The sequence below is a fragment of the Rhinatrema bivittatum genome, chromosome 4 (assembly GCF_901001135.1).
Source record: "Rhinatrema bivittatum chromosome 4, aRhiBiv1.1, whole genome shotgun sequence".
NCBI lineage: Eukaryota > Metazoa > Chordata > Amphibia > Gymnophiona > Rhinatrematidae > Rhinatrema > Rhinatrema bivittatum.
The window spans coordinates 377376588-377390369 of NC_042618.1; positions in this window are offsets into that span (position 1 = coordinate 377376588).

Genomic DNA, 13782 nt, shown 5'->3' on the forward strand with positions numbered 1-13782 from the left:
CAACATCGGGGGGGGGGGGGGGTGGCGACATAGGCACGTCGACAGCGTCATTGGCCCACGCTGAAGCTGTGTGACCGGTGGCGATGCATGGAGCACCAGGAAAGGCTGTGTTCCTGCCCCCCCCCCCCCCCCTCAGTGCTCTAGGCACAGCACCGGGTGATCGGCACCCACATATGCCACGGTGCCTTGTCTTTCTCTTCTCCCTATTGCTATGTAGTAGGTAATTTTTTGATTACTGTAATAATGCTATATATCTTTTTTTTCAAATCATTTCAAGAGATGTTTGAAATATTTAATTTGTCAACTAAGATCTCCCCCCACAAAATAACCTTTTGAAATCTGAAATTCCAGTATGTGGTTTCTACAACTATTGCAGAAAGAAAACTCAATTGTTTGGGTGGATTATGTTGTGTAGAATGATTAATTTTAGTACAGAATGCAAAGAATTACACAAAGAAAATATAGATCTGATAGAAGCAAACCTTGGTGACCTTTAACTGTGAAAGGTATACTTTAAAATAAGTATTGTGCGGAAAACCAATCAATTTCCTGATTTTCACAGAGAATTATCTAAGGCACAATCTTTTGTTGCTATTATAAAAAAGAAGAGACATCTGTGTAATAATACTGCACTATAAAAATGTTTCATTATTTTAACTGGAGGAAAAAAAGGGGCTTGAGGCACAAGCCCTCCAGTTATGCATATGTACAATAAATTAAAAAAAAGAAGACTGAGTGCACCTGGATGTCTTCTGTGCTGTAGTCTCAAACAATGCCACTGTAACAGATACATGAATAAAGCCAAGTACACCAAACTACACATGGAAATTAGTGCATTTATTTAATAAGTCCTTGGTCCGATTAATTATTTGGGTCATCGCCCAGATCATTGTCAAGAAACAAGAAATCAGTTAGAGATTATTTCATTAATTTTCCTCTATACTTGTGTCTGGCCTTTGTTCATTTCTCCTTATTTTAGCTGACAATGGCTATAGTTCAATCCAAATGTTTCAAGTTAGAGTGGAAGAAATGTTACTCTCTCCAGTGTTGTGCCTGTTTTGTTCATTAATCAGGAGACTGAAGTGATCACGAACACAGAAGACCATCATCCATTTTCCTTCCCTGTTTTCAATGCACCAGAGATTAAGGTTAATGTAACAGTAAAACATTGTGGAAGAATCTAAAACTGTGCTGCATTAACCCAAAAATAAGCCATGAGAAGCAGAAGAACTAATATTTGATGTTTAAAGAACAGAGAGTCCTAAAGAAGGGATTTTTTTCTTTTCTTTTCTCTTCTTCTTGGGAAGCAAGAATAAGAAGACTATCTGAGAGAAACCCTCCAGAGTGGAAGGCATTGGAATATTTCACTAATGCATCATCTAACCACCCAACATGAACAAAAGAAACCAAGTTTCTCTTTTTTTATTTATTGTAAGAGCAACTACATATGTGGCAAATCCAGATCTTCGTGAAGAAATGTTCTACATGCCTTCATGTAACATAAATCACTTAACAAACTAAAAGCCCTACAATGTCAAATAATGTTCTCAGAATTCAGAACAAACCAAACTTTACTATATATTATTACCCAAATTACTTTCTTCTTCAGTATAAGCCTTTAATTTTAAGATGCATTGGCCCACACCACAATACAGAAATGATTTTCTGATGCCCTAGATAGGGCTGTGCAAGCTTGCATCTGGTAATAGATGTATCATCTTTAGACAATTTAAGCAATGTCTTGTTCTTTCTTTATATGCTATATTTTATTTAGTAGAATGACTGAATGAGAGATAGCGATAGAGATGGTTCTTCAATATATTCTTAAAAGTCAAAGACAAATGAAACACCAGGCCCACATCTTAAATGGCAAAAAAAAAAAAATAGATATAATTATTTTTAAAAAACCTGTTCTAATCTATAAATGGATCTTTATCACAGTACATAATAATGAATTATGTACTGAATGGCCTTCTAAAACATCCATACACAAGAGAGATATTTGCATACAGTGGAGGCAATATATGCAAATGTACCTCATGCATATTCATTGTTGATATCCTGAAACCGTGACCTGTTTGCAGCACTCTATGGCTGGAGTTTCCTTCCACTGTGTTAGTTTGTCTTTATTTTCAGGCCACAAGCTCCAGAAGTGTCAGCTATTGAAGAGCTTTAAGCATTATCATAAAAACAATGGCATCATGGATTGGGTGAAAAGAAAACAATGAATGAAAAAAGATCGCGTCGGGACCCCCCCACTGGACCCCAGGTAATTTAAAACATTTCGGGAGGGTGGGGGATTTGTTTTAACGGTTCGGGGTGGGTTTTAGGGTTTTTTTGGTGTGCCGGTTTTCTCGCGCCCTATTTAAAGATACAATACAAATGCCCCTGACGATAAATCGGGGGCATTTGTATTGTATCGTGCACTCTAACAATTTTGGACGATTTTAAAATTATCTGACGATAATTTTAATCGTTCAAAAACAATTCACATCCCTACTACATAATCCATTTAGTGTTAATTATTTTTGGATAGGAAGCATCTAAGGGACATGACAGTTCTGACTTTGCTTTGGGTAATTTTCCTTATGCTTATTTTAGCTCTTTCTCCATTATTGGGGTGCAGGTGGGTGAGAGTAGGTAATAGGGATGTGAATCGTTTTTCAACGATTAAAATTATCGTCCGATAATTTTAATATCGTCTTAAATCGTTAAAGAACACAATACATTGAAATTCTAACGATTTATCGTTAAAAATCGTTAAATCGGGTTAGTGCGCACTAACAGAAAATGATACAAATTGACACTTTTCAGGTCAGTTAAGGTCAGTTTAGGAATGAATATGTATTCCTATTGGCTGGCTGCCCTCTTATTTATTGATGTTACCAAGGTTCCCACTGAGGTGATGGTTGGGGGGATGGGAAATGGAAACGGTTGGTAGCTTGACAAAAAAAGTAATGTGATCAGTCAATGTGACTAGAACTTGTGCCCTATCCTTGATACTGGGAGTGTTGTGATCTTCCTGCACACAGTGCCCTATCCCTGATACTGGGAGTGTTGTGATCTTCCTGCATGCAGTGCCCTATCCCTAATACCAGGAGTGGTGTGATCTTCCTGCACACAGTGCCCTATCCCTGATACTGGGAGTGTTGTGATCTTCCTGCATGCAGTGCCCTATCCCTAATACCAGGAGTGGTGTGATCTTCCTGCACACAGTGCCCTATCCCTGATACTGGGAGTGTTGTGATCTTCCTGCACACAGTGCCCTATCCTTGATACTGGGAGTGTTGTGATCTTCCTGCACACAGTGCCCTATCCCTGATACTGGGAGTGTTGTGATCTTCCTGCACACAGTGCCCTATCCTTGATACTGGGAGTGTTGTGATCTTCCTGCACACAGTGCCCTATCCCTGATACTAAGGGTGTTGTGATCTTCCTGCACACAGTGCCCTATCCCTGATACTGGGAGAGTTGTGATCTTCCTGCATGCAGTGCCCTATCCCTAATACCAGGAGTGTTATGATCTTCCTGCACGCAGTGCCCTATCCCTGATACTGGGAGTGTTGTGATCTTCCTGCATGCAGTGCCCTATCCCTAATACCAGGAGTGTTGTGATCTTCCTGCACACAGTGCCCTATCCCTAATACCAGGAGTGTTGTGATCTTCCTGCACACAGTGCCCTATCCCTGATACTGGGAGTGTTGTGATCTTCCTGCACGCAGTGCCCTAACCCTGATACCGGGGGTGTTGTGATCTTCCTGCACTGAGCAGGGATACGGCACTGCATGCAGGAAGATCACAACACTCCTGGTATCAGGGTTAGGGCACTGTGTGCAGGAAGATCAAACACTCCTGGTATTAGGGATAGGGCACTAGGGATGTGCAGAGCAAAATTTTATGTTCATATTTTTTATGTCCGAAAGGGGGTCCCACTTGCGGCCAATATGGACATAAAAAAAATCCAATGAGTTGGGTATATGTACATATGTGCAAAAAAAAAATTTAAACCCCCTCACCCTCCTTAATCCCCCCCCCAGACTTACCACAACTCCCTGGTGATCGAGCGAGGAGTGAGGACGTCATTTCTGCAATCCTTGGCGAGAAGCATGTGACGTCGGTGGCACGTCGAGTGACGCGGCGTCACGTGATTCCCGGCTCGTTCGCGCCGGACGGCTCGTTCGGCCCAAAAAGAACTTTTGGCCAGCTTGGGGGGGCCTCCTGACCCCCCCAAGCTGGCCAAAAGTTCTTTTTGGGCCGAACGAGCCGTCCGGCGCGAACGAGCCGGGAATCACGTGACGCCGACGTCACGTGATTCCCGGCAAGTTCGCGCCGGACGGCTCGTTCGGCCCAAAAAGAAGTTTTGGCCAGCTTGGGGGGGCCTCCTGACCCCCTCAAGCTGGCCAAAAGTTCTTTTTGGGCCGAACGAGCCGTCCGGCGCGAACTTGCCGGGAATCACGTGACGTCGCGTCTGAGTGACGCGGCGCCACGTGATTCCCGGCTCGTTCGCGCCGGACGGCTCGTTCGGCCCAAAAAGAACTTTTGGCCAGCTTGGGGGGGTCAGGAGGCCCCCCCAAGCTGGCCAAAAGTTCTTTTTGGGCCGAATGAGCCGTCCGGCGCGAACGAGCCGGGAATCACGTGACGCCGGCGTCACTCGACGTGCCGCCGACGTCACATGCTTCTCGCCAAGGATTGCAGAAATGGCGTCCTCACTCCTCGCTCCATCACCAGGGAGTTGTGGTAAGTCGGGGGGGGGATTAAGGAGGGTGAGGGGGTTTATATTTTTATTTTGGCTCAACAATCGCGATTTCCCACATATCGAACATATCTATGTTCGATATGTGGGAAATCCGATCGTTTATGTCGAATCAATTTTTTAAGTAAAAAAAAAATATGAGTTGCGTTTTACTAATGCGGTCAATCCGAATGCACACCCCTATAGGGCACTGAGTGCAGGAAGATCACAACACTCCCTGTATCAGGGATATGCACTGAGTGCAGGAAGATCACAACACTCCCGGTATCAGGGATAGGGCACTGTCTGCAGGAAGATCACAACACGCCCTGTATCAGGGATATGGCACTGAGTGCAGGAAGATCACAACACTCCCGGTATCAGGGATAGGGCACTGTGTGCAGGAAGATCACAACACTCCCAGTATCAGGGATATGGCACTGAGTGCAGGAAGACCACAACAATCCCTGTATCAGGGATATGGCACTGAGTGCAGGAAGATCACAACACTCCTGGTATTAGAGATAGGGCACTGCATGCAGGAAGATCACAACACCCCTGGTATCAGGGATAGGGCACTGTGTGCAGGAAGATCACAACACTCCCTGTATCAGGGATATGGCACTGTGTGCAGGAAGATCACAACACTCCTGGTATTAGGGATAGGGCACTGCATGCAGGAAGATCACAACACCCCTGGTATCAGGGATAGGGCACTGCATGCAGGAAGATCACAACACTCCTGGTATTAGGGATAGGGCACTGCATGCAGGAAGATCACAACACTCCCGGTATCAGGGATATGGCACTGAGTGCAGGAAGATCACAACACTCCCGGAATCAGGGTTAGGGCACTGTGTGCAGGAAGATCACAACACTCCCGGTATCAGGCATAGGGCACTGTGTGCAGGAAGATCACAACACTCCAGGTATTAGGGATAGGGCACTGCATGTAGGAAGATCACAACACCCCTGGTATCAGGGATAGGGCACTGTGTGCAGGAAGATCACAACACTCCCTGTATCAGGGATATGGCACTGAGTGCAGGAAGATCACAACACTCCCGGTATCAGGGATAGGGCACTGTGTGCAGGAAGATCACAACACTCCTGGTATTAGGGATAGGGCACTGCATGCAGGAAGATCACAACACCCCTGGTATCAGGGATAGGGCACTGTGTGCAGGAAGATCACAACACTCCTGGTATTAGGGATAGGGCACTGTGTGCAGGAAGATCACAACACTCCCAGTATCAGGGATATGGCACTGAGTGCAGGAAGATCACAACACTCCCGGTATCAGGGATAGGGCAGGGCACAAGTTCTAGTCACATTGACGGATCACATTTTTTTGTCAAGCTACCGTTTCCATTTCCCATCCCCCATATATTGTCAGTAGGAACCTTGGTAACATGAATAAATAAGAGGGCAGCCAATAAGAATACATATTCATTCCTAAACTGACCTTCACTGACCTGAAAAGTGTCAAATTGTATTATTTTCTGTTAGTGCGCACTAACAATGGTTAGTGCGCACTAACTCCCGTTAGTGCGCACTAATCGGAAAAAACGATTTTTTAGCTAAAAAATCATGCCAAACACGATTTTCTTCTCCTGCCAGACAATTTCGATCGTTAAGACGATCGGGCACATGATTCACATCTCTAGTAGGTAATGGCAACAGCTAGGAGTCTCTAATAGCTCACAGCTAGGAGCTATAAAGGGAAAATTTTCAAATATTCCTTTTGCCAACATGTCTGGTAGAAGCCAGGACCCTGGGAAACTGACCTCCATTGGCACGTCAAGCTTCCAGAGATGTTAGTGTTGGCAAGGCAATGAATGGATTTTTAGCTTGAAGCAATGACCCTTGTAGTTGATAGTTGACCCTTTCCTGAAAAAAGAGCTGAGGTATGCAGAGAGAAGTTGAGGATTTGGCCTCTAGTCATATCAGCCACATGTTGGCCAACATCACCATGGGGTAAGACTGAATTAATGCCCTTTTACTTTAATTGAGGAGATAGAGGTGGATGATTAGAACTTTATGCAAACAGTTTCTGTAGAAAAGAGCTCCTACCTGCACATCTATATATTAACTCATCTCTGCTGGAAGGTTTCCTGTTGGTAAAAGGTCAGTTTGCCCAGGCAAGGGATAGGACTTTCAAACCCGCCCCCCGCCCCCCCTAGTTTAATATCCTCCCTTTTCTCCTGTTAGCCCCAACCATTACAAACCCGCTGATATGTTCATTTGTTTTTGTTTAATGACTTACATGCCAACCATAGCAGAAGTTACATGGCAGGAGACCCTGGCACGCACTTGTGTGCATAACTATTTGCACACTGGTGTCAATGCAGGCTCGCTATTATTCACACGAGACATAGACTCTCTCTCATACACTTGCAGGATCTCTCACACATACACACATAGCCCCTCTCTCTCTCATACACACACACACATGCTCTCCAACCTCCCCTTTCTCCTGGACCTTGTCTTCAGCTGTCACGGTATGACTGTGCTGCTCCTCACTGCAGGAGGGGAGATGGGAGGAGGCCATTTTTTTTAGTGGCCCTGCAACAATGCTGCAGCTGCTGTCTTCTAGCGGCTCTGCTATTCCCAAAGGGGGGCTGGCTCTGCGCAGCTGTGCAGGCCTTTCTTGGCAAGTTAGGCTCCATCATAGGCCCACTGAGCTTTTCTTTCCCACCAAGCCTTTTTTCAGGCCGTGGCAGATTGGACTCCACTGTGGCCCCGCCGAGCTCTTCTTTCCAGCCGAGCTTTTCTTCAGGCTGCAGCAGGTTAGGTTCCACCATGGCCCTGCCAAGCTCTACTTCCCTGCCAATCCTTTCTTCCAGCTGCGGTCCCAATGAGCTCTGTTTCCCCGCCAGTGTTTTCTTCAGCACAAGAGTTTATTTTTACCTTCCCACGCTTACTTCCCAGTGGAGAGTTCGCACCTGCAAATTCCACAGGTACTTTAATATCAATGAGCCTTGCCAGGCTTATAGAACTCCAGGTACAAATGCAAGAGTTAGTGCTAGACCTGAAAAGGTTTAACTTTTAAGATGAACTGACATCTGTGGCAGTCTTAAGAACATAAGAACATGCCATACTGGGTCAGACTAAGGGTCCATCAAGCCCAGCATCCTGTTTCCAACAGTGGCCAATCCAGGCTATAAGTATCTGGCAAGTACCCCAAAACTAAGTCTATCCCATGCTACTGATGCTAGTAATAGCAGTGGCTATTTTCTAGGTCAACTTGATTAATAGCAGGTAATGGACTTCTCCTCCAAGAACTTATCCAAACCTTTTTTAAACCTAGATACATTAACTGCACTAACCACATCCCCTGGCAACAAATTCCAGAGTTTTATTGTGCGTTGAGTGGAAAAGAACTTTCTCCGATTAGTTTTAACTGTGAACTTCATGGAGTGCCCCCTAGTCCTTCTATTATCCAAAAGAGTAAATAACCGATTCACATTTACCCATTCTAGACCTTTCATGATTTTAAACACCTCTATCATATCCCCCCTCAGCCGTCTCTTCTCCAAGCTGAACAGTCCTAACCTCTTTAGTCTTTCCTCATAGGGGAACTGTTCCATCCCCTTTATCATTTTGGTTGCCCTTCTCTGTACCTTCTCCATCGCAACTATATCTTTTTTGAGATGCGGCGACCAGAATTGTACATAGTATTCAAGGTGCGGTCTCACCATGGAGCGATACAGAGGCATTATGACATTTTCCATTTTATTCACCATTCCCTTTCTAATAATTCCCAACATTCTGTTTGCTTTTTTGACTTCCGCAGCACACTGAACCAATTATTTCAATGTATTATCTGCTTTGATGCCTAGATCTCTTTCCTGGATGGTAGCTCCTAATATGGAACCTAACATTGTGTAACTATAGCATGGGTTATTTTTCCCTGTATGCATCATCTTGCACTTATCCACATTAAATTTCATCTGCCATTTGGATGCACAATTTTCCAGTCTCACAAGGTCCTCCTGCAATTTATCACAATCCGCTTGAGATTTAACTACTCTGAACAATTTTGCATGATCTGCAAATTTGATTACCTCACTCATCGTATTCCTTTCCAGATCATTTATAAATATATTGAAAAGCATCTTTAGCTGTTATTAATTTGCTTGATGGATGATGTTAGCAAGATTAGCAGTCAAAAGAGAATACCAGGCCACTATATCACTGACATGGTAAAATGGGGATGCCTGCAATTGTGATAAGAGGAAGACTATGCAACACATTTTTGGTCTGTATCTTATGTCCACCACCAACAGCTTCTTCAGTGCACTGTGCAACAAAGACTAATACTTTCTGTAGAAAGTAAGGAATCCAATAGTATTTCTTTATCTCACTGAAAAGATTTGTGATAGGTTTGAGTCTTACTATAATATACATAATGCAGAAGAGATCCATTCACATTCAAGAGGTGTTTGTTCATCTACACACAAACCTGTAAAGCTAGAGAGAAATACAATTACACAAATAATAAAGAAGCACCACATCTGGTTCTGTGATCATTAATTGTCACCAAATCTAATCTTGGAACTGGAATCTGTGCTTTTCTCAGTAAGCACAAAGGGGCCGATGCAATACAGTGCACTCAGCCGAGTGCACTGTTCAACCTATGGTTGGATGTGGGTTTTGGAAGCACATCCACAACCCTTTATTCTATAAGGAGATTAGCATGTCCAAAATGCCCCTGATAAGCACATTTTTACCTTGATTTTTTTACCCCAAAAATATACAGAAAAGCAGAAAATACTGCTTTTCTGTATTTCCTCTGACTTAATATTGTGGTGATATTAAGTCTGAGGAACCAAAAGGACCAGAATGTTTTAAAAAAAATTATTTTAAAAAGTGTGCCATGGAAGATTAGGAAAAGGGATCCTCAATTAACGAACATCCATTTTCCTAACCCATGGCTGTGCACAGGTTAGGAAAATGGACACTTGCAAAATTGAGCATCTGTTTTCCTAACCCACTGACAGCTACCTCTCCTAGGCACCCACTGCCAAGGAGGAGCTAGTGGTGCACATTTGTCCCTAGCGCCTCCTTTTTAGCCTGAACCCTCATTTAAATATTTGATCGCACACCCAGAAGATGTGGCTGAGCGCACATTAGGAAAGCAGGGGCTCAACGCTGTGCGCCCATTTTCCATGCAGATTTATTGCATCAGCCCCATAGATTGATGAGCTCAAGTCATTTTTACCAGTGTGGTAAGTATATTTTTTGCTTCTTCTCTACAGGTGTCAAGAGTTGAGGAATCAACTTAATCTTGATAGGGGGAGGGTCAGCTCTTGTTTTAGAATTTCTTTTCCACTAAAAAGGGTTTTCTTCTTGTGCATTATTTATATCTGTGATATTTTTGAATGTTTCTATCATATCCTCCCTGTGAAGGAGTGGCCTTGCTACCCCTCCTTAACCTGTGCAGGACCAGGTTAGATGCCTGGTCCACATTAAATTCCCACAGAGGGAGAGAACTGTGTGAGCAGGACCCAGCTGGGGAAGTTAAGAGGTAGAATCAGCAGACCAGGCCCAGGTCTCCCAGAAAAGTCAGCTCCTGTATACATTGCTGACCTAAGGTGAATCCTGTATGTGAATTGTGATTGTTACTGTGATTAGTGCTGAAGATAAGCAGATATGCTGAGATTTCATGTGCACTGTAAATATGCAAGGCTCAGAGAAAACCCAACTCTCCAGGGGAGGTAAGAAAAGAAAGCTTAGTGTCTTAGTAGCCTGCAGAAGCAATCTGGAGGCAAAGCAGTGCTGCAGTATACACCAGAATACTAAAGAGTTTAAAAAGGTGTGGTAAAACCATTGAGAAAAAAATGAAATCCTGTTGGAACACAGAGCACTGAGAAAGACTATTTGGCTATAAACAGGGTACAGAGCACAGGAGTGCATACAACACTATGGACTGTAAAAAACTATGGTTCATGGAGAACCACAAAGCCAAAAAATATAAAAGTTTTTTCAGTACAGAGAAAAAATTGGTTTAATGGGCCTGGCTGAAGGAACAGCCATAAGAGTGTAAGGAACTAATCAGACTAAAGAGACTAGCTTCACCTGGAGAGAGAGGAAAACTAAAGTGATTAAGTTAAAGCTGGAAAAGCAGGATTTTTTTGCCATCTTTTTACCTTTGCTCTAAGAAAAAAAAGAGAGAAATAGTGCAGAGAGACTGAGCTTGAACAGGGTATGGTCTTGCAGAAGTGAAATTGTCAGAGGTGGCTGTGTGTGAAGGGGCAAGACATGGCCTTTCATCAGCAAGCAATAAGTTTTACAGCTCAAGGATTGCAGCTGCCAGAGAAAGCCTGGGACAGTACTACAGAAAACCTGGAGTGGAGCCAGTGGGTTCACTGCAGTACAGGTTAAGGAAGAAAAGCCGGAGTACTTAGGAAAAGTGGACAGCCATGTGTTTTTGTGTGATAGGAGTTCCCACCTCTCGAGAGCAGGATGAGAGAGAGAAGCTGAGGCTGGAAGTATGGTAGCTAGAGAAGCAAGCCAATATAGTGGAGGCAGAGAACCCACTCCCTGATATCCTGGCTGCACGAGAACTGAATGGCTATAGATTGTGGCTGAAATATGTACGATCGTGGCAGAGATGGACCAAGTGCTGAGCAAGCTATGGCAAAGTGCTCTTGAGGAAGCAGTGAGCAGCATTGCAGAGGAACTTGGTGGGCAGATGTGAACACAATGCAGAAGAGAGAGACTCCAGAGGGCAAGAGTGGGCACAGCGGAGTGCAAGAAAAGTGGATAAAAGTCAGGTGATTGAATATGTAGTGACTGAGTCTGAGTTACAAGAGAGCTCTTGGGGGAGTGTTACAGCCTGGCCAAAAAGAGGCAATACAACCTGCCTAGAAAAGAGCAGTACAGAATGGTCTGTGGTAGGAAGTGTGGCAGAATGCCTTGAGAGAGGTGCTGTTGAAGGGCCAATGAGAGGTGCTACAAAGGAGCCAGCAGAATGCACTACAGAGAGCCCAGAGGGAGATGATGTAGGGTGTCTAAACACAGCCACTGCAGATGGACCAGAGGGAGGCTCTACAGGTGGAGTCAGCAGAGACAAGTCAGAAAATGCCATGACAACAGTGGGAAGAGAGTGGAAGCCTGAAGAAGGGCGAGTTTCCCAGTGATTAGGAAAGAAATAATCACAGGAACACCCAAATAAAGTCCTGCTGAAGGAGACGTTGACCCCGGAGCTACATATGGAACCATGTGAAGGACTGGAGGTAGACAATGGGTGAGGGGGTGAGGGGCACAGTGGGTGATGGTGGTGGTAATTGGGGTAACCCTAGCAAGAGGACAGGAGCATGACTCTATAGCCACAACCAAGAGTTTAGCTGGCGGGTGGCCAGAAAGTAGGGATGTGCAGACCAAAAGTTTAAGTTCATAAGTCCATAAGTCGAAAGGGGGGGTCATTTGCGGTCAATATGGACATATGGAGAATTCCATAAGTTGAGTCTATGTCCATATGTGCAAATAAAAATTTAAACCCCTCACCCTTCTTAATCCCCCCCCCAAGACTTACCAAAACTCCCTGGTGGTCGAGCGGGGAGTCAGGACGCCATTTCTGAACTCCTTTGCGAGGAGCACGTGATGTCGGCGTCACATCGGAGTGACGCGGCGTCACGTGATTCCCCCCACGTTCGCTCTGGGACCCTCGTTTGACCCAAAAGGAACTTTTGGCCAGCTTGGGGGGGTCAGGAGGCCCAGGGGGCCCAGGGGGCCCTTGGGCCCCCTGGGCCCCCTGGGCCTCCTGACCCCTCTTGCACCTGACCCCCCAAGCGGGCCTCTTGCACACCGGGACGCGACCTGGGGGCGGGTACGGAGGGCACGGCCATGCCCCCGGACCGCCCCGGGCCGTAGCCACGCCCCCGTACCCGCCCCCAAAACGCTGCCGATACGCCCCGAAAACGCCGCTGCGCTCGGTCCCGCCCCCGACACGCCCCCCCTCCGAAAACCCCGGGACCTACGCGAGTCCCGGGGCTCTGCGCGCACCGGTAGGCCTATGTAAAATAGGCTCACCGGCACGCAGGGCCCTGCTCGCCTAAATCCGCCCGGATTTGGGCGGATTTAGGCGAGCAGGGCTCTGAAAATCTGCCCCTATGTGAGGGAGTAGCCTTGCTACCCATCTTTAATCTGTGTGGGACCAGACTAGATGCCTGATTCAACTTAAATCCCCACAGAGGGAGAGAGCTCTGTTAGCGGGACCCTGCTGGACAGGAAGAGTCCTATGGGCAGGGCCTAGCTGGTGAGGTTAAGACATAGCCCAGCTGGGATCAGCAGACCAGGCCCAGGTCTCCAGGAGAAGGCAGCGCCTGTAAACATTGCTAACTTAAAGTGAATCCTGTATATGACTGGTGATTATTACTGTGATTAGGGCTGAAGGTAAGCAGATATGCTGTGATTTCATATGCACTGTAAATAATAGTACTCAAAGAAACTTTGATTGCTCATTTACTATGCCACACTCCCAATACTCCTGATTTTTAGGATCCATATATTTAGATCCTTATGTATTATCTCCTTTTGGTGCAAAACCTGCAACATTTTGGTAAACTTTCTCTGGATTGCCTCCAATCCATCTAAATACTTTTGGAAACACAGCCTCCAGAAATGGACATCGTTCTCTAGCTAAGATCTTACCACCATCCTGTAGAAAGGCATTATCACCTCCTTTTTTCTAATACTAGTTTAATTATTCAGGACCCTACATTTTTATAAAAACACTTAATATACCACAAATCCCCTTAGACTCTAAAATGATAACTATTTTCCATTCTTTGTGATAACAATATAAAATAAAGAGCAAATTCTGAGAGGAGTCAAGATGACCGCATGAGCAGACATACACTCACTTGCTGCTCCATGATTTTTTTCCCTTATTTTTCCTATGGCTCCTAAGAGGAAAGGACAAGTTTAGGTTTACCCTTTTGAGCCCCCCTCCTCCATGAGACAGCTTACCTTCGATGAGTATGTGCCCTCCATTCCATCAACAGAGCTGGACCTGAGCCCCATTATTGCCTCGGGTGGAGGA